Raw genomic sequence first — 25,246 nt, 5'->3', positions numbered from 1 at the left:
TTTCTCGTTGGGAATTTTACTTCTCATGAAGTGAGTCTAGAGATGCATGAAAATCTGAGAAGTCAAATCTGGAGGGACCTGTACCATAGGCAAAAGAATGCCTAGCTAGTCCGGATGACCGGAAGGCTGCGGGTATCCAGATGTCGAGGGCTCAATGTGTGGCTTTGTATCTCTAGATATGGAAGGAACATTCTCAGGGTCTAAATCAATGATTACCCAATTAGTTGGGTTGAGAACTGAAGTTCGATCAGGACAAGGAAGAGGTAAAGGAAACCATTCGACCTTGGAAATGCAAAATCATTTTCATCCAGACAGATTATTTTCATAGCAAGACATGCATCCATGTCGATCATATCATTGCCATGAATAACTTCCAACCCATCTAAATCAAGTTCCAAGTTAATGACTATTTGAGTAATCAAACCACCAAGAACTATTGATCCCGAAGATGCCCTCGCAGCTCTCACTAAGGTTTGCAAAAAATGAAAACCAAAATCAAAATCAACCTTATGTAACGGAATTAATTGCCTGTGCCATGAATGGAGAAAGCAGTCCCAGCTTTGACGACTTCCCCTTGGGCTAGCTGAAGCTCCTTCTCCATCTGGAAGGAAGCAAACTCTGACATAGCCCATAGAGAATAAAGTTCTACTTTCTTGACGACTCCATCACTTTCCCCTCTACCAAAAATAGTTTTGCTCATGACTTGATGTAGGTATCTAAAAATAGGGTTTTGCATGTGAGAAGCCTTGGCTCTAGAGGGCTCATAAGGTTGATCTAATCCGGTGATCGAACTCCAAAAATGGTTCCAATTAAACCTAGAATCAAACCTCCGAGAGCTATCGGAAGACAATTCAAAACAAGTGTTAAAATCACTAAATGCCCATTGAAATTCTTGACTCATTAATCTAAAAGTTATCTTACCAACATAATCATCCTCATTGGCAAAATGGACATCTAGTGAACTTAGAAACTCCAAAACAAGGTGAGGATAAGTAGGTAGATGTGTGTACAAGATATCACTCCAATCTAGGAGCCCAATCATCCAATCTATATCATCTCTAATTCCAAGCATATCTAAAACGGTTGGGTCCATATACCTAGTACACACGATCTTTCTATTGACAAGAATTGCAAATCTAGTTATTTGATCATCATTTCTAAACATGATATTGAATTCGTTGTCATTACCTTCGTCGCGTGAAGTCCTCTTTCCTTTTCCTTTCACCGGTTGTTTCCCTTTATCTTTAGTTGGCTCCTTCCATTTGTCTCCACTAGATCCACCACCTTCCTTGCAAAGTCTCTTTAGAAGGCTGGACATATTGTCAAGTTTGAGTGGGGAAGGATACTATTTGTGATTAGAGAAGAAGATCTTGAAGAATAAGATCTTAGAGTTATGAAAGTGGAGATCTTGAGTCTAGGAGAAAAGAAAAATCTAGATCTAGATGAAGTTTATGGAAAAGAAAGAGTTTTAGATCTAGATCTGAGAAAATTTGGAGAAAAGGTTGAAGAAGAAAGGAGTTTTGGAGAGAAGAAGGTGTTGTGATGAGGGGGGTGTGTGGTCGACATGGCTTAAATCTGGCCGTGTATAGGAGACACGGCCTGAACAGTTTTCTCCACATGGACCGTGTAGATCTACACGACCCCTCCCTTCTTCCTCTCGGGTTAACTCACACGGTTGTGCCAATTGGCACGGCCGTAACCTTCTTCTCCTCAGCTATCCTTGCACGACCGTGTCTGGGACATGACCTCCCTCGTTTCTTCCTCTGGAATTAGCACACGGCCATGTCGGATGACACGGCCAGTGCATGCTTCTGTACTGGTTTCTTCACACGGTCGTGTGTGAGACACGGTCAAGAAGCTTTCCTCCTCTAGAGTCTTCACACGACCATGTATGGGACACGGCCATGCACCTCTTCTCTCTGGGAACTCTACATGGTCTATCAGGTAGACACGGCCAGAGCATCTCCCTTCTCAACATCATATGCCTGGTCGTGTACAGCACACGACCATGCTCTGTTTTACTCCACTTGATGATTTTTTTCTCCTTTCTTGCTTCTCCAATACTTCCATGCCCATGAAGCAATCATGGCTAGCTCATGGAAGTGAAATTCCGACCTGAAAACAAAAGAAAAAACAAAGTAAAAACACTACTAAAAAACAAGAAATGCATTTAACTAAAAGAACACTTGGGTTGCCTCCCAAGAAGCATTTGTTTAAGGTCTTTAGCTCGACCAATCAAATCATTCTTCTCTTTTCCTTACCCTGGGAGGGCAGACATATTTTTCATTTTTGTTGGGAGGACTTCTCCCAACATCTTCCACCACATTGTTCTCTTCATTTGGTGGCCTCCCATGAGGATGAAAATTCCATTCCTCGAATTTGTAAATGCTTGTCTTGCTACAAGCATTTAAAAGAGAAGAGACATGGTTAGAGGCATTAGATAAGTCATATTCCAACCGTTCCTTACCAATTACCAAAGATAGTTTATGATTTTTAACATCTATAATAGCCCCAGCTGTAGCAAGGAAAGATCTTCCTAATATGATAGGAATTTTCGGATCCTCCTCCATGTCTAACACAACAAAATTTGTGAAAATTATGCTCCCACCTACCTCTACTGACACATCTTCAACAATACCCATAGGATACTTACAAGTATGATCAGTAAGTTGCAGTGCCATAGTAGTACGTTTAAAGTTTTTGAGACTTAATTTATTACAAATGGAATAAGGAATGAGGCTAACACTTGCTCCCAAATCACAAAAAAACTTTCTCAATGAATTCAACTCCTATGTTGCAAGGAATATAAAAGCTTCCTGGATCCTTCAATTTTGGGGAAATATTCTTCTCAAAAAGAGCACTACATTCCTCTATAAGCTCTATGGTCTCTATATCTCCTCTTCTTCTTTTGTTAGACATGATGTCCTTCAAGAATTTGGCAAACTTGGGCATTTATAGAATTGCATCAATCAAAGGTACTTCAACACATATTTCTTTAACTTTCTCCAAGAACTTGCCAAACTCTTCATCCTTCTTTAGCATCACCAATCTCTGAGGAAAAGGGACTACTTGACTCTATGAATTAAGTGGAAGAGTCTCTTCAACCTTAATGGTACTCTCCTCATTTTCTTGAATCTGATTTGGTTCAAGTGTCGGAGGAGAGAGCTCTTCTTACGCTTTCATCCCTTTTGGAGTAGTCACTTGAGGGTCTCCCAAGGTTCGTCCGCTCCTAAGTTCGATGCGATTGCAATGCTCTATTGGATTTACATCAGGTTTTCCAGGGAGTTGACCTGGAGCTCTTGAAGATGATGAGTCTAACTGGGCAATTTGGCTATCTTGGATCTTTTGATGCTTTTCAGAATTATCCATTCTCTGAGTCAACTTCAAAAGGTCTTGCTTCATTTTGTTTTGATTAGAGATAATTTCCTCAAGCATCTTTTCAATTTTAGAAAACTAATAACATTGAGTAGATTGTTATTGTTGCTGAAAATTTTGTTGCCCAGATTGGAAACTTTGTTTGCCTCCCATGGATGGTCCCTGTTCTTGATTATTTCTGTAGAAAAAATTTGGATGATTCTTCCACCCAGGGTTGTATGTATTTGAGTATGGGTTGTTCTATCTTTGGTTGAAACCCATGATTGCATCACATTGCTCTAACTGATTGATTTGTGCAGAAATAGCTCCTAAGGACATGAGCCACTAAAATGATCAGAACTTCCACATACTTCACAAGTTGTTACAATGGCATTGATTGTATTGGTGCTAGTCCCCATACTTTCCAACTTCTTTGTGAGAGCATCCAACTTTGCAGACATTAAGGTGACTGCATCTACATCAAATTTCCCCGATGCTTTAGTTGGGTTTGAATAAGAATAACCACCACTTCTCTCATTTGCCCATTGGTGGCAATTTTGTGTTACACTTTCAATTATTTCTTCGGCTTCATCTAGACTTTTATTCATGAGTGCCCCTCCAGCAGCTGAATCAAGGGACACTTTGGTATGATAGTTGATGTCATTATAAAAGGTGTGCAACACTAACCATCTTTCCAAACCATGGTGTGGGCATTGTCTGAGCATATTGTTATATCTATCCCAAGCTTCAAATAAAGATTCTGAGTCTGCTTGTTTGAAGCTTGCAATAAGATTCCTCATATGATCTGTTTTACTTGGTGGATAAAATTTATCAAGAAATAGTTGCTCACATTGCTGCCAAGTGGTGATGCTATTTGGAGTTAAAGAATTCAACTATTGCTTAGCTCTATCTCTCAAAGAAAACCTAAACTATAATAGGCGTACTGCCTCAGAAGGAACCCCATTCATCTTCATTGTGCCGCATATCTCATAGAAGACCTCTAAGTGTTGGTTGGGGTCTTCATGCGGTCCTCCAAACTGATTTTGTTGCACCATAGAAATAATAGTCGGTTTGATCTCAAAATTATTTGCTTCGACTGAAGGTCTTGAAATACTAGATTGAAAACCCCTAGCATAAGGTGCTGCATAATCCTTTAGTGGTTTATTAGCCATGATAGAATGTTCTTGTTCTGTTTGTTGTCTTTGCAGAATTTTTCTTCTATGAAATGTTCTGTCTATTTCTGGATCTAGAGGAAGAAGTTCTCCTATAAAGTTAGCTCTTCGCATACACAAGAACAAGATAGCAAGATATGTGTTTACACAAGAAAAAGAAGAAAGAAACTAAATCAAAAGAAAAACAGAGAAAAGTTAGACTAAAATGTTAGAATCAAGAATGCAGAATTAGAATTACAACAAAAGAATTGACAAGAATGTTATACAAGAAAGGAAAAACTTATGAAAATAGAATTCTAAAGATTAGTTACAACTATGGTATTGAAAAGAAAAGAAGAGTCATGTTTAGTCTAACCCAATTGATAATCTCTAATGTTATAGCGCAGTCCCCAGCAATGACGCCAAAAACTTGTTGACCTCCGCAAGTGTACGAAAATGTCATAAGTAATAATAAAAGATTTCGTATCCACAGGAACTGGAATAAGCACTAAAGGTGTCTCAATGTGAATTAGCTAAACAACTAATCAATTGGTTTTCAAAAGCTAAATGTAACTATGCAAAGTAAAACATAGAAATGAAAGAATAACAAACAAGAATAAGGGCTTTGATAAAAGGAATGTTCTAGGAGTTTCGGTTTCTTTGTAAGGTTCTTCAATGCAAATAATCTACCAAGTCTTATTTCTCAATTGACAATAATTTGTAGAAGGCTACCGGTTCTCTCTTGCAATAGACAACTGGCTTAGGACTGAAATTTATACCTAATGTAATCAATTAAGAATGAATCCTATGTTGTCCTTACACAGGCTTGCCTATCACGTGTGTCCCTCGAATAATCAACATACAAATTCATCATTCATCAACCCATCTAGATACAATGATTAATGCACAATATTTATCCTACCCCGTTAAATGATTCTATTTCGCCCTCAAGATCATCCCTCAATCATCCTTACACGGGCATGTTCCTGTCACGAACGTCCCTCGGATAATCGAATGAGAAACAATCTCTACAAGATCCACAAGATATCCAAATATTCAATCAAGCATGGTAATAAGGCACAAACACAACAATCCACACAAGATCAAATAGATACAAAACAGGGCAAAATCATAGAAATAGAAAATTGTCAAATCCACAAGAGTTTTACATCAAATCATCCTTACAATTACTCCCTCCATCCTAGAACAAGAGATCTAATCCATGGAATGAGGAGGGAAATCCGAAGAAAGAAAGATTACAAGCATTCTTGATCCCCCAAATCCAAGAAAAGAGAGAAAGAAAACTTATCTACGATTAAGAATAGTCTTCGGATACAATCCTCAACTCCGGAGTCGATATGTTGAAGTTCCACCCTTGAATCGCCGGAAAATCTCTCCAAGAAGGTGAGGATCACCCCAAATCTTGATTCCCCCAAAAGGGGAGAAGAACCCCTTTTAAATCTTGAAGGAGGCCTTATATAGAGGAGAGGTTTAGGCGCCACACGGCCCCGAAGCACGGCCGTGTGAGGTTCACACGGCCTAGCTCACTCCCCTCTCTACCTAACTTGCACGGTCGTGTGTGAGACACGACCGTGGCACACACTGCTTCTGCTTCCCTTGCACGGCCGTGTAGATCTACACGGCCTGCTCTGCCTCCACCTCTGGAAACCTCGCACGGTCATGTGGTGCACACGACCAAGGTCTTCTTGGTCTCTGGAAACCTTGCACGACCATGTAGGTTTACACGACCATGTATTGCTTCGACTCTGGATGACTTGCATGGTCGTGTAGTGTACACGGCCTGACTTCTTCTGGCTTCAAATCTTGGCACGGCCGTGTGATGTGCGTAGATTGTATACACTTGTTTAGCATGTTTTGACGCACATTCACATATTTTGCACATGCTTTGTCTACGTATTTTCATACTTCCAATCTTCCTTTTAGCATATTTACTCTTTTTGTTCGAAGATATGCTTTTGTGAATTTTCTATACACAAGAGTCGAAATTGGTGAAGATTTCGTGTTTAAGGCCAAATCCGCAAGTGAAGTAAAGGAGGAAGGCACCATTCTTGTACCTCGCACGATGCTGCCATGGGGGGTTGCCCAGGCCGTGTGGAGTTCCTTGGCCATGTGGATGTAGCAGAGATGGAAGTTGCCACGGCCGTGTGAACCTCACACGGTCGTGTAAAGATTTGAAGCCAGATGGAGCCCTGGCCGTGTACACCACACGGCCATGTGAGATTTCCAGAGACCAGGAAGACCCTGGCCGTGTACATCACACGGCCGTGTAGGATTTCTAGTGAGCAAGAGGGCCCTGGCTGTGTACACCACACGGTCGTGCCAGGTTTCCAGAGGCGGAGCCAGTGCAGTCCGTGTAGATCTACACGGTCGTGCAAGGGGAGCATTGGTAGAAGCAAGCCACAACCATGTACCACACACGACCGTGTAAGGTTGGAAGAGAAGGGAATGGTTTTGGCTGTGTGAACCTCACACGGCCGTGCCTCGGGGCCGTGTGGCGCCCGAACCTCACCTCTATATAAAGGTTTCTTCAAGATTTGAAAGGGGATCTTCTCCCTTTTGGGGGGAATTCAAGATTTGGGTGTTCCTCCACCTTCTTGGAAGGATTTCCGGCGATTCTAAGGGCGGATCTTCAACGTTTCGACTTCGGAGAGCGAGGATTGGATCCGAAGACGATTCTTCATCGTAGATAAGCTTTTCTTCCCTTTCTTTCTTGGATTTGGGGATCAAGATATTTATCTTTTCTTCTTCTTTTGGATTCTTTCCTTATTCCATGGATTAGATCTCTTGTTCTAGGATGGAGGGAGTATTTGTAATGGAGATTTGTAGTAAACTCTTGTGAATTTGCCACATTTCTATTTCTATGATTTTTCCCTGTTTGTATCTATTCTTTCTTGTGTGGATTGTTGTGATTAGGGCTTAATTACCATGCTTGATTGAATGTTCGAATATCTTGTGGATCTTGTAGATGTAATTTCTCATTTGATTTTTCGAGGGACGTTCATGACAAGAACATGCCCGTGTAAGGATGTTTGAGGAGTAATCTTGAAGGGGAAATTAGGTATTTCAAGAGGGTAGGATAGATTGTATGCATTAATCTTTATATCTAATGAAGTTGAGAAGTAGTGATTTCTATGTTGATTTTCCAAGGGACGCACGTGACAGACAAACCCGTGTAAGGACAACATAGGGTTCATTCCTAATTGATCGCATTTAGATATATTTCAGTCCTAGGTCGGTTGTCTATTACAATAGGGAACCGACAACCTTCTACAAATGATAGACAATTGAGAAATAAGATTTGGTAGATCATTACATTGAATAACATTACAAAAAAAACCAAAACTCGTAGAACATACCTTTATCATTGCCCTTATTCTTGTTTCTTATTCTTTTATTTCTTTGTTTACCTTTCATAGTTACACTTGACTTTGTAAATCAATTGATTAGTTGTTTAGCTAACTCGCTTTGAGACATCTTTAGTACTTATTCCAGTCCCTGTGGATTTGATATCTTTTATTATTACTTACAACATATCCGTACACTTGCGGAGGTCAACAAGTTTTTGGCGTCGTTGCCAGGGACTACGCTATAACATTAGGGATTATCAATTGAGTTAGACTAGACATAACTTTTCTTTTTATTTGCATAGTTGTAACTAATTGTTAGAATTATGTTTTCATAAGTTTTTCCTTTCTTATATAACATTCTTGTCTAACTTCTCTCTGTTTTTCTCTTGATTTAGTTTCTTTCTTTCTTTTTCTTTTATACATATCTTACTATCTTGTTCTTGTGTATGCGAAGATCTAACTTTGCAAGAGAACTTCTTCCTCTTGATCCCGAGATAGACAGAACATTTCATAGAAGAAAAATTCTGCAAAGCCAACAAGAAAAACAAGAACATTCTATTATGGTGAATCGACCACTAAAGGATTATGCAGCACCTTATGCTAGGGCATCGCTGAAATGTAGCTGGTGCGTTGTAGAGTCCAAACGACATTTGTCTATAAGCATATGTACCAAAAGGGCATGTGAAGGTGGTCTTTTCTTGATCTAGGGGGTGAATTGGGATTTGAAAAAAACCAGAGTATCCATCCAGATAGCATAAATAGGAATGTTTTGCCAATCTTTCCAGCATCTCATCAATGAATGGTAAGGGAAAATGGTCTTTCCTGGTTTCCTTGTTTAGCTTCCTGTAATTAATACACATCCGCCATCCTGTAACTGTCCTTGTTGGGATCAATTTGTTATTTTCATTTCTAACCACCGTCATTCCCCCTCTCTTAGGGACCACATGGACTGGACTCACCCATTCACTATCTGATATAGGATAGATAATTCCGGCATCAAGGAGTTTCAATACTTCTTTCTTCACTACCTCTTTTAAATTCGGGTTTACTCTTCTTTGATGCTCAATCGAATTTTTATATCCTTCTTCGAGTAAAATCCTATGCATGCAGATCAAAGGGCTGATCCCTTTATTATCGTCAATTATGTATCCTAGTGCTTTTCTGTGTGTTCTCAGCTCCTTGATCAATTTTTTAGTCTCTATCTCAGTCAAGTTTGTGTTAATAATTACTGGAAATATGGAATCTGGACCCAGGAATGCATATTTAAGGTTAGGCGCCAGAGGTTTCAACTCCACTTGAGGTGGCACGATCTCAGGCAAGGCCAGTTCCTGCTCTAATAGCCGTATTTCCTCGTTTTCCTCAACTTCCTCTAGCGCTTTCCATTTTTCAATATCATCGTAACCATCCAAGTCCTCTTCACACCAGGGAAAGATTGCTTTCTCATCCTCACACTGTATTTTGATGGATTCCTCTAATTTTTCCTGAACCTCATTTTCTGCGTGTCTTAACTCGTTTTCTTCTGTCCACACTCCCATATCTTCTCCTGTTGCGGTCGCGTGTAGAGATACATTCAGTACATCTTGTGAGCATAACATGCGTAAATGATCATAATATTTGCGCACATTAGTCATATTTCCAGAGAAGAAGCAGAACATGGTCGTGTGAACCACATGGTCGTTTCACATTTCCAGAGAAGAAACAGAACATGGCCATGTGAGCCACATGGTCGTGTGAGCCACATGGTCGTGTCACATTTCCAGAGAAGAAGCAGAGCTAGGTCGTGTGAGCCACACGGTCGTGTTATCCTGGCAGAGAGCAAGATGTATGAGGCCATGTGGATCCACATGGTCGTGTCACTAGTCCAGAGAAGAAAGAAGACATGGCCGTGTGGGCCACACGGCCGTGTGACGGGGTCATGTCATGACCAGTGTGGACGCCTATAAAAGGGTTTGTCTCCCCTTCTCACTAATCTTTGGTTTGGGGCTCACCCCCATTCCTTGGAGAAGGGTTCTCCCCCTTGGGGGAACCCTAGCTCTTCCATCTTCGCCAATCCGTCCACCTCCGGAGCAAGGTTTGCAAGTAAGAAGACCGGCGGATCATAGATAAGCATTCCTCTCTTCTCTGTCTCTTGTTTTGGAGTGTGTAATGCTTAATTTCTTGTCTCTTATTTGTAAATCCTTTGCTATGGAGTAGATCTCTAGATTTAGGATGTAGGAAGTAGTTGTGATGTGATTATGAATGTATGAACTATGTATTTGGACATTTTCCTATACAATGAAGTGTTTATATCATCATCTATATGTGTTGTGCCTTGTGTGCGTTTGACGAAATGTGTGTGAGGTAATCCATGTATATGTAGGGTTTAGATCACCATGTAGAGGAAGAGCCATGTGTTAGTGCAGGAAGCATCAGACGATCGAACCCAAGTTTTGATAATAGCAAAAGGTTCAAAGTTAAGTCGTCTTGTGATCTAACAGTTTGAATGAGCTTGTAGGAAAAGTCCTAAGTGTACTTAGGCAAAAGTCCTAGCTGCGGTTAGACAGGTGGGAAACCCTAGGGGGTGGTAACCCTAGGTCATAGGGGGTGGTAACCCTATGCGGAAAGTCTTGGCGGGTCGAGAGCTTCAGGCAAAAGTCCTAGGGGGTGGTAACCCTAGGTGGAGAGTGTTGGTGCGGGAAGCATCCGACGATCGAACCTTAGTTTTGATAATGGCAAAGGATTCAAAGTTAAGTTAGTGTGTGATCTAACATGTTTGAATGAGTGTCTCAGGAAAGTCCTAGCTGCGGTTAGGCAGGTGAAAAACCCTAAGAGGTGGTAACCTTAGGTCCTAGGGGGCGGTAACCCTAGGTGGAGAAAAACCCTAAGGGGCGGTAACCTTAGGTCCTAGGGGGCGGTAACCCTAGGTGGAGTAAAACCCTAAGGGGCGATAACCTTAGGTCCTACGGGGTGGTAACCCTAGGCGGAAAGTCCAGTTGGTCTGGAGGACCGGACTGGCATCAGGTAATCTCTCCTGAGGGGAGTAGGTGAGGACGCGTTCCCCGTAGAGGGAACAGTAGGCGTCGGGTCGACCTAGGGTTTCCGGTTGGACAGTCCGAAGACTGTCAGCACTTTTTCACGTATGAATTATCAGATTCTAACATTGTCTTGCAGGGTATGAAATTGCTCGGACTAACCTTGTTTTGCAGGAGAAGCGGCTCATGGAAAAAGGTGGTCCGAGCGCCCGGAATGGATCCGGGCGCTCGGAGGTCCGGGCGCCCGGAACAGGTCCGAGCGCCCGGGACCAAATTTTATCCCCTGCGCGACTTCACCACGTGGAGCAACCTAGTTGGCTGGCCACGTCACACTCCAGGCGCCCGGAAAGGTCCTAGGCGCCCGAAACCTCATATAAAAGGAGGGTTGAGATGCAGCTTTAACAGACAACACATTCTAAGCTTTCTTCTGTGAAGTGCTGCCAACGAGACAACCTTGAAGTGCTACTACTCGACGTCGACAACCCGAAGCTCAGACACTTCGATCTTTTGTTGTCGGTATTAGTTTACTTATTGCATTAATTGTAATTCAAATTGTAATCTTTTCGATATTATAGTTGTTGCCCATCGAAAGCGGTCAAGGACCGCAGGCCTTCGAGTATGAGTCGCCATAGGCTCCGAACGAAGTAAAACATCTGCATCTGTTGTGTTTGCTTTTACTTTCCGCTGCGTAACTCTTTTGCGATTTCCGAAAAACGTTAAAATAGCCACGAGCGCTATTCACCCCCCCTCTAGCGCTTTCGATCCATCAATTGGTAGAAAGTTTTAAATTTGGAGAAAGTTTTTGAGAAGGCTGCTTAAGGTATGTTTTTGAAATGAATTTCAAGAATACTTAAGGCAAAGGAGAAGTGATAACCTTATTTTTAATAGCTTGCCATTTGTTTTAGTAAGGTATCAGAGCCCTAAAGTTCAAGCATGAGTCAAGATTTGTTAAGGGATCTGATACCTGATCAAAACAAATCTTGACTCATGCTTGGACTTTAGGGCTCTGATACCTTACTAAAACAAATGGCAAGCTATTAAAAATAAGGTTATCACTTCTCCTTTGCCTTAAGTATTCTTGAAATTCATTTCAAAAACATACCTTAAGCAGCCTTCTCAAAAACTTTCTCCAAATTTAAAACTTTCAAGTGTCCTCTACTTTGAAATTTTTTTTATCTTGTTAGAAAGTTATTTAAGCTGAAACTTTTTCGAAAATTCGTTAAGTTAAAAAAAAAAAAAAAGGAAAGTTATTTAAAAAACTTTGAAATTTTTTTTAAGTTAAAAATTTTTCCTTGGAAATTTTCTTTAAAAACTTGAATATTTTTTTCCAGAAAATTTCTGAAGTTGAAAATTTTGTTTGAAAATTTTTGAAGTTGAAAATTCTGTTTGAAAATTTCTGAAGTTGAAAATTTTGTTAGAAAATTTCTGAAGTTGAAAATTGTGTTAGAAAATTTCTGAAGTTGAAAATTTTGTTAGAAAATTTCTGAAGTTGAAAATTTTGATTGAAAATTTTTTGAATTTGAAAATTTTGTTTAAAAATTTCTGAAGTTGAAAATTGTGTTAGAAAATTTCTGAAGTTGAAAATTTTGTTTGAAAATTTTTTGAATTTGAAAATTTTGTTTGAAAATTTCTAAATTTGAAAATTGTGAAAATTTTGGAAACTCCTCAAAATACACTAAGTTAAAAAGAGCTCCTTTTTGCTATATCTCTTCAAGCAAAATCAATTCTAAGGTGTTGCCTTTCAGTTGCTCCTTGCCTAAGTTAAAATAATTCTGTCTTGAAAAGTTTTCAAAACTAACTCATTTTTGATATATGGTAAAGGGGGAGAGTAGAGAAATTCAAAGAAAATATTTTAAAGGGAGCTTGTATTAAGGGGGAGCTATGACTATTAGTAAAAAATTCAAAGAGAATAACTTATATTAAGGGGGAGCTATGTTTATCTTGCTATCACGCTTATCTTGGTTCTTGTGCTTATACATAAATCTTGGTTCTTGTGCTCATACATAACTGCATATTTTTTACTTAACATTGAATTTCGGTTGCCATTATCAAAAAGGGGGAGATTGTTGGTGTGGGGAAGCATCCGACGATCGAACCTTAGTTTTGATAATGGCAAAGGATTCAAAGTTAAGTTAGTGTGTGATCTAACATATTTGAATGAGTGTCTCAGGAAAGTCCTAGCTGCGGTTAGGTAGGTGAAAAACCCTAAGAGGTGGTAACCTTAGGTCCTAGGGGGCGATAACCCTAGGTGGAGAAAAACCCTAAGGGGCGGTAACCTTAGGTCCTAGGGGGCGGTAACCCTAGGTGGAGAAACTACTCGACGTCGACAACCCGAAGCTCAGACACTTCGATCTTTTGTTGTCGGTATTAGTTTACTTATTTCATTAATTGTAATTTAAATTGTAATCTTTCTGATATTATAGTTGTTGCCCATCGAATGCGGTCAAGGACCGCGGGCCTTCGAGTAGGAGTCGCCATAGGTTCCGAACGAAGTAAAACATTTGCGTCTGTTGTGTTTGCTTTTACTTTCCGCTGCGTAACTCTTTTGCGATTTCCGAAAAACATTAAAATAGCCACGAGCGCTATTCACCCCCCCCCCCTCTAGCGCTTTCGATCCATCAGAGAGTCCTGGTGTCGTGAACCAGGTGAAAGACTGGACGAGCCGGGAAGCGGGAGTCTAGCAGAAAGTCTGGAAGCTTCGAACGCTGAGCAAAAGTCCAATCGATCTGGAGGATCGCACTGGCAACAGGTAAATCTCCTGAGTGGAGTAGGTGAGGACGCGTTCCCCGTAGAGGGAACAGTAGGCGTCGGGTCGACCTAGGGTTTCCGGTTGGAAATCCGAAGTCAGACCCAGACAGTCCGATGACTGTCGACTATCATTTGTTATATCGTTTCTGTGCTAACTTTGTTTTGCAGGGTATGTGTTTGGGACTAACACATTTTGCAGGAACAAAGAAGCAACTTTGGCCTCGGATGAACAGTGTCTGAGGCGCCTCCATGGGGCTTGGAGGCGCCTCGGGTGCGAACCAGCAGAAGTCTGCGCAGAAGACTTGGAGGCGCCTCGGACGTCGTTGGAGGCGCCTTGGAGCAGCTTGGAAGCGCCTTCAAAGGGATAAGGCGCAACCGGATCAGCACTTATCACCGTGGTAGACTCGGGGCTTGGAGGCGCCTCGGACAGGCTTGGAGGCGCCTCCAGCATAGCATAAAAGAGGGGTCGAGGCAGCAACTCAGCACAACAATTTCTAAGTGATCAAGCTACAACGTGCTGCTTGAAAAACGCCTGAGGTGTTGCTACAAGCTCCCGACGACCCGGAGATCCGAAATAACTATTCGGTCATTGGTATAATTGTTTTTTAATTACTGCATTGATTGTAATTCATTTGTAACCTTTTACCGCGCTTATAATTGTTGCCCACAGAAAGCGATCAACGATCGCGGGCCTTGGAGTTGGAGTTGCCACAGGCTCCGAACCAAGTAAACATCTTGTGTTTGCGTGTGTTCTTGTTTTCTCTTTTATTTCCGCTGCATTTAATTACTCGTATTTTACGATTCCGAAACGAAATAGCCACGAGCGCTATTCACCCCCCCCCCTTTAGCGCTTCTCGATCCATCAATTGGTATCAAAGCAGGGTCGCGTTGATCTGGTGCAACCACCAATCACGCAAATTCTTTTTCCGTGGTATTTTTGATTTTACGGAGTGAATTAGAATTTAGCTTAATAGCTACATTCTAATTATTTATTTTTAATTGGCTTTTGCTCGAAGTTGGTGCAACACCACTCGAGCTCGTAATCTTAAAACTTTATTTCCCGCACTGCTAATCCAAGACCTAATCTTGGGACATCTCTTCTATTTTTTTTGTTTTGCATACTATCAATGGCCCAACAAGAGGGTTTCAGCACCGTTCGTTCCCCGCTCTTCACCGTAGAAGATTTCGGGTATTGGAAGGGATGAATGGAGACCTTCCTCAAAATCTAGTTCGAGACATGGATGATCGTCAAGACTGGATTGTAACTACCAACCGACGAAGATGGCAAGCCTACACCCTACGAAAAATGGGAACCCACCCTAATCAAGAAGGTGGAAGTCGATGCCAGAGTTACCTGCACCCTCCAGTGTGGAATGGCCAAGGAAGAGCTCAACAGAGTTGGACCGTTCTCCAAACCAAAAGAGCTATGGGAGAAGTTAATCGAACTCCACGAGGGAACCTCCTACACCAAGGTTAGTAAGAGAGATTTGTTATTTAATAAATTATATAATCTAAAGATGCAGGAAGGAGAGACAGCAAGTCAACTCCATGCTCGCATACAAGACATTCTCAACTCCCTCCATGCGTAGGGCAGAAAGTCGAAAATCAGGATATTATAAGGTACGCTCTAAATGCTTTTCCATGGAGTACATTGTGGGCATCAATGGTAGATGCCTACAAAGTCTCCAAGGACTTATCTTCCATTAGACTAGATAAATTATTTTCTGAATTTGAACTGCATGAACAGACTAAACACAGCCAACCGAGAAGGGTATTGTTTTGGTTACAAGTACCAGTCGAACACGTGAACCAAGATCACGACGAAGAACTGAACCGGAGTCGGAAGATGAACCCGACTCAGACAATGAAGATGACGAATTGACCTCCGAATTCGTGAATCTTGTGAAGAAGATCTACAAGAAGAAGAAGGGCTTCAACAAGAGAGACCTAAAGAAAGCAGTCCAATCCAAGGAGAGTCAACCAAGCTCAAAAGTAAAGTTCGAGGTAACTTGCTACGGGTTCAACCAGAAAGGGCACATTAAGGCCAACTGCCCAAATCAGAAGGATGCAAATAAGCAGAGGAAAAAGAAGGTGTTGAAGGCGACATGGGACGAATCCTCATAAGAAGATACTGATAACGAACTCGATCAGACGAGTCTCCTTGCACTAATAGCCCGGGACCAGATCGTTGTGTCCGAGAGCGAGATCGAATCGGAAGCTGAGTCCGAACGAAGCCACGGATCTGTATCCGTTTCCGAATGGCCTGACACCGCTGTAAGTATTCCTCGGTTAAATAATTTAGTTAATTATTTATTACGTAAATTAGTAAAATCAAACCTTAGGGTCAAGTCACTATTAAAGGAAGTAGCAGTTCTTAAAGAAGTGACTAATTCCAAAACCTTGCCTGACCCAGCTCAGACTGGAAATTCAACTCAAGTTCAAAAACTTGAGGAAGAAAATACCAATCTGAAAAATCAAGTCAAGGATTTGGAAAAGACATTGTAATGATTTTCTTTGGGCTCCAAGAACCTTGACCTAATTCTTGGGACACAAAGAGCCGTTTACAATAAAACTTGGCTAGGATATAAAACCAAAAAGAAATATAGATCTTATCTATCCTTAGTAAACAGACTAAATAGCAAATTAGTCCAAGCATGGGTATCCAAGTCCAACCTGGTTAATCAAGTTGGACTTTGTCAATATTGGGTCCCTAAGGATCAAATACATTACCTCGATAGACCATACCGAGGTTATGATCCAGGGGGAGCTAGAAGAAAAACAATAAAAATTAAATTAAATTAAAATCCAAAATTAAAATTAAATTAAAAAAATTCGAAATTCAAATTAAGATTAAATTAAAATCTAAAATTAAAATTAAATTACAAAAATGAAATTAAAATTATATTAAAATCTAAAATTAAAATTAAATTAAAATTAAAATTAAAATTAACATTAAAATAAAAATAAAAATTAAAATTCAATTTAAAATTCAATTTAAAAAAATCAAAAATCAAATTAAATTTAAAATTCAAAATTCAAATTAAAATCGAAATTAAATCAAAAATTCAAAATTATGAAATTTAGTTTTTACAAAATTCTTAAAAAATCCAAGGGAAGGCTCCAGAATAGCTGGCACCTCCAAAATTAATCTACCCAATAAGGGTAAACAAGAGTAGCCTACCTGGCAGGGTAATTAAGGTTAGATCAAACAGGGACAAAAGTTTAACTTGACCTGTAGTACTGGTGAAGTTTTAGATGATAGTACGTTGGGGAAGCTTAGTCATCGCATGTCTAGGAAGATATGACTTCGACCTGGTACATTTGGCTAAGTGAAACTGACCGAAGTTACCCCTTACGGATCCTAATTAGTTAGACCAAGGTTTTGTACTAAGTTCAATAGGTAGGACTATTTGGAAAGTCTCGAAGACATGGTTACTCTAATGTTGTCCAGGTGACTCACCATAGCCCAGAAGTTTATCCGAAGAATGCCTATTTGTTGAACCCAAAGCCAAACCTGAATCTAACACACAGTTAAACCAAACCCTAAAATTGAACCTAACTTATCTCACAAAATTATAGGATTCCTTCATTGAAAATTTAAATTGGGTGAGATGGCTAAGGACTAAAATTTTTTTAAAAAAATGAAATTCGAAATTCAAATTCGAAATAAAAATTCAAAATTCAAATACGAAATTCGAATTAAAATTTGAAATTCGAAATTAAAATTCGTAACTAAAATTAAATTAAATGAAATTAAAAATCGAAATTCAAATTAAAATTCAAATTCAAAAATCGAAATTCAAATTAAAATTTAAGTTCAAATTAAAATTCAAAATTAAATTAAAATTTGAAATTAAATTAATTTTCAAAATTGAACTAAATCAAAATTCATAATTAAATTAAATTAATTTTTTTAAAATTATTTTTCAAAATTTAATTAACTTAATTCAATTAACTTATCTATTTTTCAAACTTAATTAACTTAATGTTTTCAAAAGTTAATTAACTTAAAGTATTTTTCAAAATTAAATTAAAACATTTTTCAAAATAAATTTAAAAATTTTAACTTAAAATATTCTTTAAAAAATTAACTTTAAATATTTTTTCAAAATTAAAATTAACTTTAAATATTTTTTCAAAATTAAATTAACTTAAATATGTTTTTTCAAAATTAAATTAACTTAAATATTTCTTCAAAATTAAATTAACTTTAATATTCTTTCAAAATTAAATTAACTTAATAATTTTTTCAAAATTAAATTAACTTTAATATTCTTTCAAAATTTAATTTAAACTTAATATTTTCAAAATTCAATTAATTTAATATTCTTTCAAAATTTAATTTAAACTTAATATTTTCAAAATTCAATTAATTTAATATTCTTTCAAAATCTAATTAACTTAATATTTTCAAAAATTAATTTAAACTTAATACTTTTTCAAAATTTAATTAATTTGATATTCTTTTAAAAATTAATAACTTAATTAATCCTTTTCAAAATTTTAATTAACTTAAAATTAAAAACTTGTCCAAAACTTAACTTAAACATTTTTCTAAATCTAACTTAAATATTTGTCAAATTTAATCAACTTAAATGTTTTTCAAAAATATTAACTAAATATCTCTCTTACAACTTAATCAACTAAACATCATTTTATATTAAAAAATATATATATATACACGTGGCGTCTCCCGGAGGTGCCTCCCACACAAGGGAAGCGCCCTAAATAGAGGTGGGAAAAATCCCGCCGACTTAACCTAAGGCACCCCGGATCGTCTTCGAGGCGCCTCCAACAACAGGTATAAGGCACCCTAAAACACCTTTAAGGCGCCTTCAACCTGAGAATTTCAACACGAACAGAATCGATTCTGTTCGTTTTCGGCCGAAAGCTCCGACGCGCTCCCCGTGTCTCTCCACACAAATTCAACTCCTAAGGCGCCTTCAACTCCTTCCAACTCCTTCCCTCATCCTATAATGCCTCCTAGGTATATCTTCAACCATCCTAATGTCCTTACATGATTTTTTATGCATTTTGTTTGGTTATATCTTGCATAATCAGAAAACGCCGACATGATGATCCTACACCGGCTAGGACTCCTTCTGCGGATCCTAGATTCCCCTCTGAGCGGCATCGGGTAGATTTTGCAAAGTTTACATTTGAATACATTAAACCTAGGTACATCGGTAGGTCATTTTTTGCCCAGTTCTATCATCCCGTAGTCCAGGTGATAGATTACTATCAGTTAGGAAAATTGGTTTACTGCAACAATACAGTAAACCAGGATTTGTGTGCACAATTTTATCACAACCTCGAGAAGGTTGATGATAGTACGTATTCCACCAAAGTTGGTGGAACCGACATCCAGTTTACTCCCTCCCTAATTCGCACTAGTTTAGATCTTAGGGAGTCTACGTGTACATTCCTATGCTACCCAGGTAGAGATCTACCATTCGGTGATCCCTATTCCCATATCACCCTAGACACCATCTATATGCATTTTTTCTAGAGGAGAGACCATTTGGCCTGACTGAGTTCAGGTCAACTCTTCTTAGGGTTCAGGACTACATTATGTACAGAGTCCTGACGGCATGCATTTTGTCGATCACATCTCGTGATGTCACGAAGATGCAATCCTCTCACTCATTCTTTTTGTACACCCTGAGTCAGCTTTTAGATATAGATATTGCACTGCATATGTTCCATAACATCATACATGCATCTAGTACAGTCACATCAGGAGTAGTATACATGCCCTACTGCCACATCTTGACTCAGATCTTTTCCTCCCTTAGGATAGACACGGTTGTCGAGACACTTATCCCCCTTACACTATACGATGAGTTAGGACAGCGTAGTCTTCGATTAGCCAGTACAGAGGTCACCGCTGAGGGGATTCTAGCTTGGAAGGGCAGTCCACCGCCAGTCGCTGCTCCTATTGTTCCAGAGGCCGAGGATGCACCAGGCGAGGGAGAGGAGTGGCCTGACTTCTTAGCCGAGGAGTTTTTCGCAGATCCTTCCACCTCTGCCGGGCCCTCCTCATCAGTTGGACCTTCAACTTCAGCACCACCTTCCGTCGAGGACAGACTCGCTCGGCTCGAGATTCAGTCCATTTAGACGCAACGGGCTGTTCTAGATAGCCATCGCTTCCTCTGATCTCTGCGATCCGAGATAGTTGCCGTATTTGCTTCTCTCCGGGGGAGATACGTCGCCAGGGACAACCAACACTCGAGCAGCCCCTTGCATCACCTCCAGCTGACGACCCTCCAGTTGATGACCCTTCTCTTTTATGCTATGCATTGTATCTTGGATTATGGACACGGACTCTTTTAGTTCCTAGTCTAGTGATACTAATGTTACTCTGCTCATTTCTGCTTACCAGTCTTTTCATATTATTATTCTTGGTATGTATTGGGTAGAATAGATTTTGATTTTCAAATTAGCTTCCTACCTTTATTCTTAAATGTTTTACTTGTTTTCAAAATCATCTTGTGTTTTAAAAATTCTAGGAAAAATTTTGTTTTCAAAATTCTAATTTTGCTAGATTTTCAAATTTGGACTTAGCCTAGGCTCTACCTTAGAAATCATGTTCCCCTAGAATTCAGCCAGAGCATCTCACAAACACCTAGGCTTACCTTGATTGTGCTTGAAAAACTTAGAATGGTGTGAGATGCATAGGGTACATCCTGAACTCAAGAATGCTTATATCTGTGCATCAATATGAGTCTGGGCGTTAAATACCTAATTTACAGTAATCAAGTCAAGTCATCCAGCCCTAGTCAAATCTAACTGGATCTATTGACTTAACTTGACTAACCAAGTGAAAGTTGTTGTCCTCTAGGCAATCAGCTAGTAGCTAGATGGTTAGACATGTGGCCAAGAAATTAAGTGTTTGATTTTTAGGGTTACTCAACTTGCACATTAGGGATCTGATACCTTACTAAAAGAACTTAGTTAACTTGCAATCAATTTAACTCGACTCATGCTTGGACATTAAGGTTTAAACTTATTGCTCCTCCTTGGCCGTTAAGTATTTTGGAATTCATTATTCGTTTAAATATTTTTAAAAAAATAGTCTTAGACTTTCTTAATATTTTTTTTATATACTTTTCAAAGTCTTTTGAAAATTTAGTGAAGTTTTTTTTTTCTCTTTCCAAGTTATTGTTCAAAAAGCTTGTTCAAAATTAATAAAATATTTACCAACAAAGCTTTTCAAATCTATCTAACAGAGTTTGAAAATTTATTTTTCTCCAAAGATTTCAACTAAGTTTCAAAATTGGCTAAAGTTATTTTTCAAAGTAAACTTTTTACTAGCTCTTTAAACTTAGTTGAAAGAAAATTATCTCTTTAGACATTTAGCTAAGAGTTTTACAATGAAAATTAATTATAAAAAGCTAAGTGTTTGAAAAGTTCTTTAAATTAGCCAAATATCCTTTCTTTAAAGCTAAGAGTTTTCTTTAAAAGTTTTTTCCAAACTTAATTCAATTTTCATACTTAAGAAAATTCCTTTTTAAAAGACTTTTAAGTTTAATGAAAAATCTTTAAATAAAGTCTTTAAAAGCTTAAGTTTTCAAAATTTTGGCTAAACAGAGTTGTTTTGCACTTAAACTATTTTCACTTAGCAAAATTTTATTAAGTTTTTCCTACAAAATTTTCCCTACAAAGTTTTAAAAGCCAGGTATTTTAAATGTTATTTTTGGGCTTCAACATTTTTACTAAGTTTTTCCTACAAAGTTTTTTGATATATGGCAAAGGGGGAGAGTAGGAAAAAAAAATTCAAATTAAGGATAAGAGTTCTCTTATTAAGGAGGAGCCTTAACTTTGAAAATTTTAAATTTACCTTAACTTTTATAAAGTTTAAAATTTCTTTAGCTTGTACTTAACTTGTTACTTAAGTATGCTTACGTTTGTGCTTAAACTTCTTATTTAAAAGCATGCTTATGTTTATTTATACATTTTGTTTTACTTAACTTTGAATTTGAGTTGCCATAATCAAAAAGGGGGAGATTATTGGTGTGGGAAGCATCAGACGATCGAACCCAAGTTTTGATAATGGAAAAGGGTTCAAAGTTAAGTCGTCTTGTGATCTAACAGTTTGAATGAGCTTGTAGGAAAAGTTCTAAGTGTACTTAGGCAAAAGTCCTAACTGCGGTTAGGCAGGTGGAAAACCCTAGGGGGTGGTAACCCTAGGTCATAGGGGGGGGTGACCCTATGCGGAAAGTCTTGGCGGGTCGAGAGCTTCAGGCAAAAGTCTAGGGGGTGGTAACCCTAGGTGGAAAGTCCTGGTGTCGCGAACTAGGTGGAAGACTGGACGGGCCGGAAAGCGGGATTCCAGCAGAAAGTCCAGAAGCTTCGAACGCTGAGCAAAAGTCTGGTCGATCTGGAGGATCGCATTGACAATAGGTAAATCTCCTGAGTGGAGTAGGTGAGGGCACGTTCCCCGTAAAGGGAACAGTAGGCGTCGGGTCGACCTAGGATTTCTGGTTGGAAATCCGAAGTCAGACTCGGACAGTCCGATGACTGTCAACTATCATCTGTTATATCGTTTCTGTGCTAACTTTATTTTACAGGGTATATGTTTGGGACTAACACATTTTGCAAGAACAAAGAAGCAACTTTAGCCTCAGATGAACAGTGTCCGAGGCACCTCCATGGGGCTTGGAGGTGCCTCGGGTGCGAGCCAGTAGAAGTCTGTGCAGAAGACTTGGAGGCGCCTCAGACGTCGCTGGAGGCGCCTTGGTCCAGGCGTTGGAGGCACCTTGGAGCAGCTTGGAGGCGCCTTCAAAGGGATAAGGCGCGACCGGATCAGCGCTTTTCACCGCGGCAGACTCAGGGCTTAGAGGCGCCTCGGACAGGCTTGGAGGCGCCTCCAGCACAACATAAAAGAGGGGTCGAGGCAGCAGCTCAACACAACAATTTCTAAGTGATCAAGCTACTACGTGATGCTTCAAAAACGCCCTGAGGTGTTGCTACAAGCTCCCGATGACCCGGAGATCCGAAATAACTATTCTGACATCGGTATAATTGTTTTTTAATTACTACATTGATTGTAATTCATTTGTAACCTTTTACCGAGCTTATAGTTGTTGCCCACAGAAAGCGATCAACGATCGCGGGCCTTGGAGTAAGAGTCGCCACAGGCTCTGAACCAAGTATACATCCTGTGTTTGCGTGTGTTCTTGTTTTCTCTTTTATTTCCACTGCATTTAATTACTCGTATTTTACGATTCCAAAACGAAATAGCCATGAGTGCTATTCACTCCCTCCCCCTCTCTAGCGCTTCTCGATCCAACACCCTGAAATGTAAGATCATGGGACCTTGTGACAGAAGGTATCCCTTACTTTCTATGACATTTCCTTGAAACGGGGATCAACTATCTATTAGGAAAATTAATTAGAGTTTAACGGGTTCTCCCAAATTAATGTTAGGAAGTGATCTGTGTAATCTAGGAACGTAGGACCGTGGGCCCTTGTGACACAAGAATCCCTATAATCGAACTTCCTAAATTACCTCTTCTACTTAATTGCATTAATCTACCGTTAGGAAGTGATCTGTGTAATTTAGGAGCATGACCATGGACCCTTGTAACAGAAGGATGTTCCCTATAATCGGACTTCCTAAATTACCTCTTCTACTTAATGGAGATAGAACTTGGGTAAAACTTCGGTGCGATCTTCACGGGATAGTACCGGACTTTAGTTAGAACTCCTACATGAGTGTAAGCATGGAATTAAGGAGATGAACAATGCATAGGAACATTAACTAGCATCACAACGAAACAGAAATTCTAGTATCTATTCATCTCCAAATCCAACTCTCCCTCTTTCTCTACTCTTTACATTCTCTCTTTTCTTCACTCTCTCTTTTCCAATTAACCTTCGATTGCCTAGATAATTCACCGTGAGAAGTTATCTAGTGCTTAATCAACAGCCCCTATGGATTCGATATTTTTTGTATTACTGACGACGTAACCGTGCACTTGCGGTGACGTAACACTGGCTTCCTTAGGGGGAACCGGAGACTTTAAACCTCCATAACAGTCGATCGAGGACCCTAAGGAGTGATCGGCCTAACTTCCTTATGGGGAATCGGAGACTTTAAACCTCTATAATAGTCGATCGAGGACCCTAAGGAGTGATTGACCTGGCTTCCTTAGGAAGAACCGGAGACTTTAATCCTTCATAACAGTCGATCAGGGACCCTAAGGAGTGACCGGTCTGACTTCTTTAGGGGGAACTGGAGACTTTAAACCTTCATAACAGTCGATCAGGGATCCTAAGGAGTAACCAGTCTGGCTTTCTTAGGGGAAACCGGAGACTTTAAATCTCCTCTAAGATCAATCATAAGTGCGAACATTAACAATGTTTAAATATCTTCAATCTTGCTCGGGCAAGCAAATACGACCGGTTTTCTTTAAATCGAGAAAGCCCGAAGGAATGTTTATTCAGCATATATTCAATTTTGGTCAGGCAAGCAAATCCGACCGATTTTCTATACAGTCGGTAAAGCCCGAAAAATGTTTATTCAGCATATAAATTCAATTTGATCGGTTTTCTTTATATTCAAGAAAGCCCGAAGGAATGTTTATTCAGCATATACTCAATTTTTCTCGGGCAAGCAAATCCGACCGATTTTCTATACAGTTGAGAAAGCCCAAAGGAACATTTATTCAGCATATATTCAATTTTGCTCGGGCAAGCAAATCCGACCAATTTTCTATACAGTCGGGAAAGCCCAAAGGAACATTTATTCAGCATATATTTAATTCCGCTCGGGCAAGCAAATCCGACCGATTTTCTATACAATCGGGAAAGTCCAAAGGAACATTTATTCAGCATATATTCAATTTTACTCGAGCAAGCAAATTTGATTGATTTTTTATACAGTCGGGAAAGCCCCGAAGAAGTGTTTATTCAGTATATATTCAATTCGCTCGGGCAAGCAAATCCGACCGATTTTTTATACAGTCGGGAAAGCCCGAAGGAATGTTTGTGCAACATATATTTAATTTCGCCCAGGCGAACAAACCTGACCGGTCTTCTATATAGTTAAAAACCCCAAAGGATCACATATGTAGTAGTTAATCTCGCTCGATTATATGAATCTGATTGATTCCTATGGTGGGCCAGAAGTACATCATATCTAAGCAAGATACTTAAGAACATCAGGAAATAAGTTTATTCATCATCGCATATTTATAGGACCTACTTCCTTTGGTTATAACTTCTCAGAGGATTTCTCTACACATGGTCAACATTTTGGAAAAGTAAGTATGAACACTTGGGTGGTTTTGAAGACAAACAAATCATGCAAGGAAGAACAAGTAAGTATGAACTCCCAGTAACATTTTCTAAATAGCAAAAGACGTGCATCAGTCATAAATTGTTATTTAATGCCAACATAAAATCCCAAGTTTACTCGAACTCTTTCAAAAGGTCTTGGGGGAGTTCTCGGTTAAGTCTCCGACGATCTATGAACGAGGGAGGAGGAACTTCAGAAAGATAATTCCCTTCCCTTAGCTGTTGTATCACTCCTTTAACTGAATGATTGAGAGTTCCTACAATTCGTCTGGCATACTCCTCACCAAATTTAGGAGACTTTAAATAAGCCTTG

General features: G+C 39.3%; 1 pseudogene; it reads left to right on the top strand.

The window, feature by feature from the left end:
- Positions 1-4,050: 4,050 nt before the first annotated feature.
- Positions 4,051-4,122, top strand: LOC121974047 (annotated as a pseudogene).
- Positions 4,123-25,246: the final 21,124 nt, after the last annotated feature.

Source organism: Zingiber officinale, chromosome 4A (assembly GCF_018446385.1).
Source record: "Zingiber officinale cultivar Zhangliang chromosome 4A, Zo_v1.1, whole genome shotgun sequence".
NCBI classification, from domain to species: Eukaryota; Viridiplantae; Streptophyta; class Magnoliopsida; order Zingiberales; family Zingiberaceae; genus Zingiber; species Zingiber officinale.
Note: the sequence above shows the minus strand (reverse complement) of the source record. Positions and strands in the feature narration are given on the sequence as shown.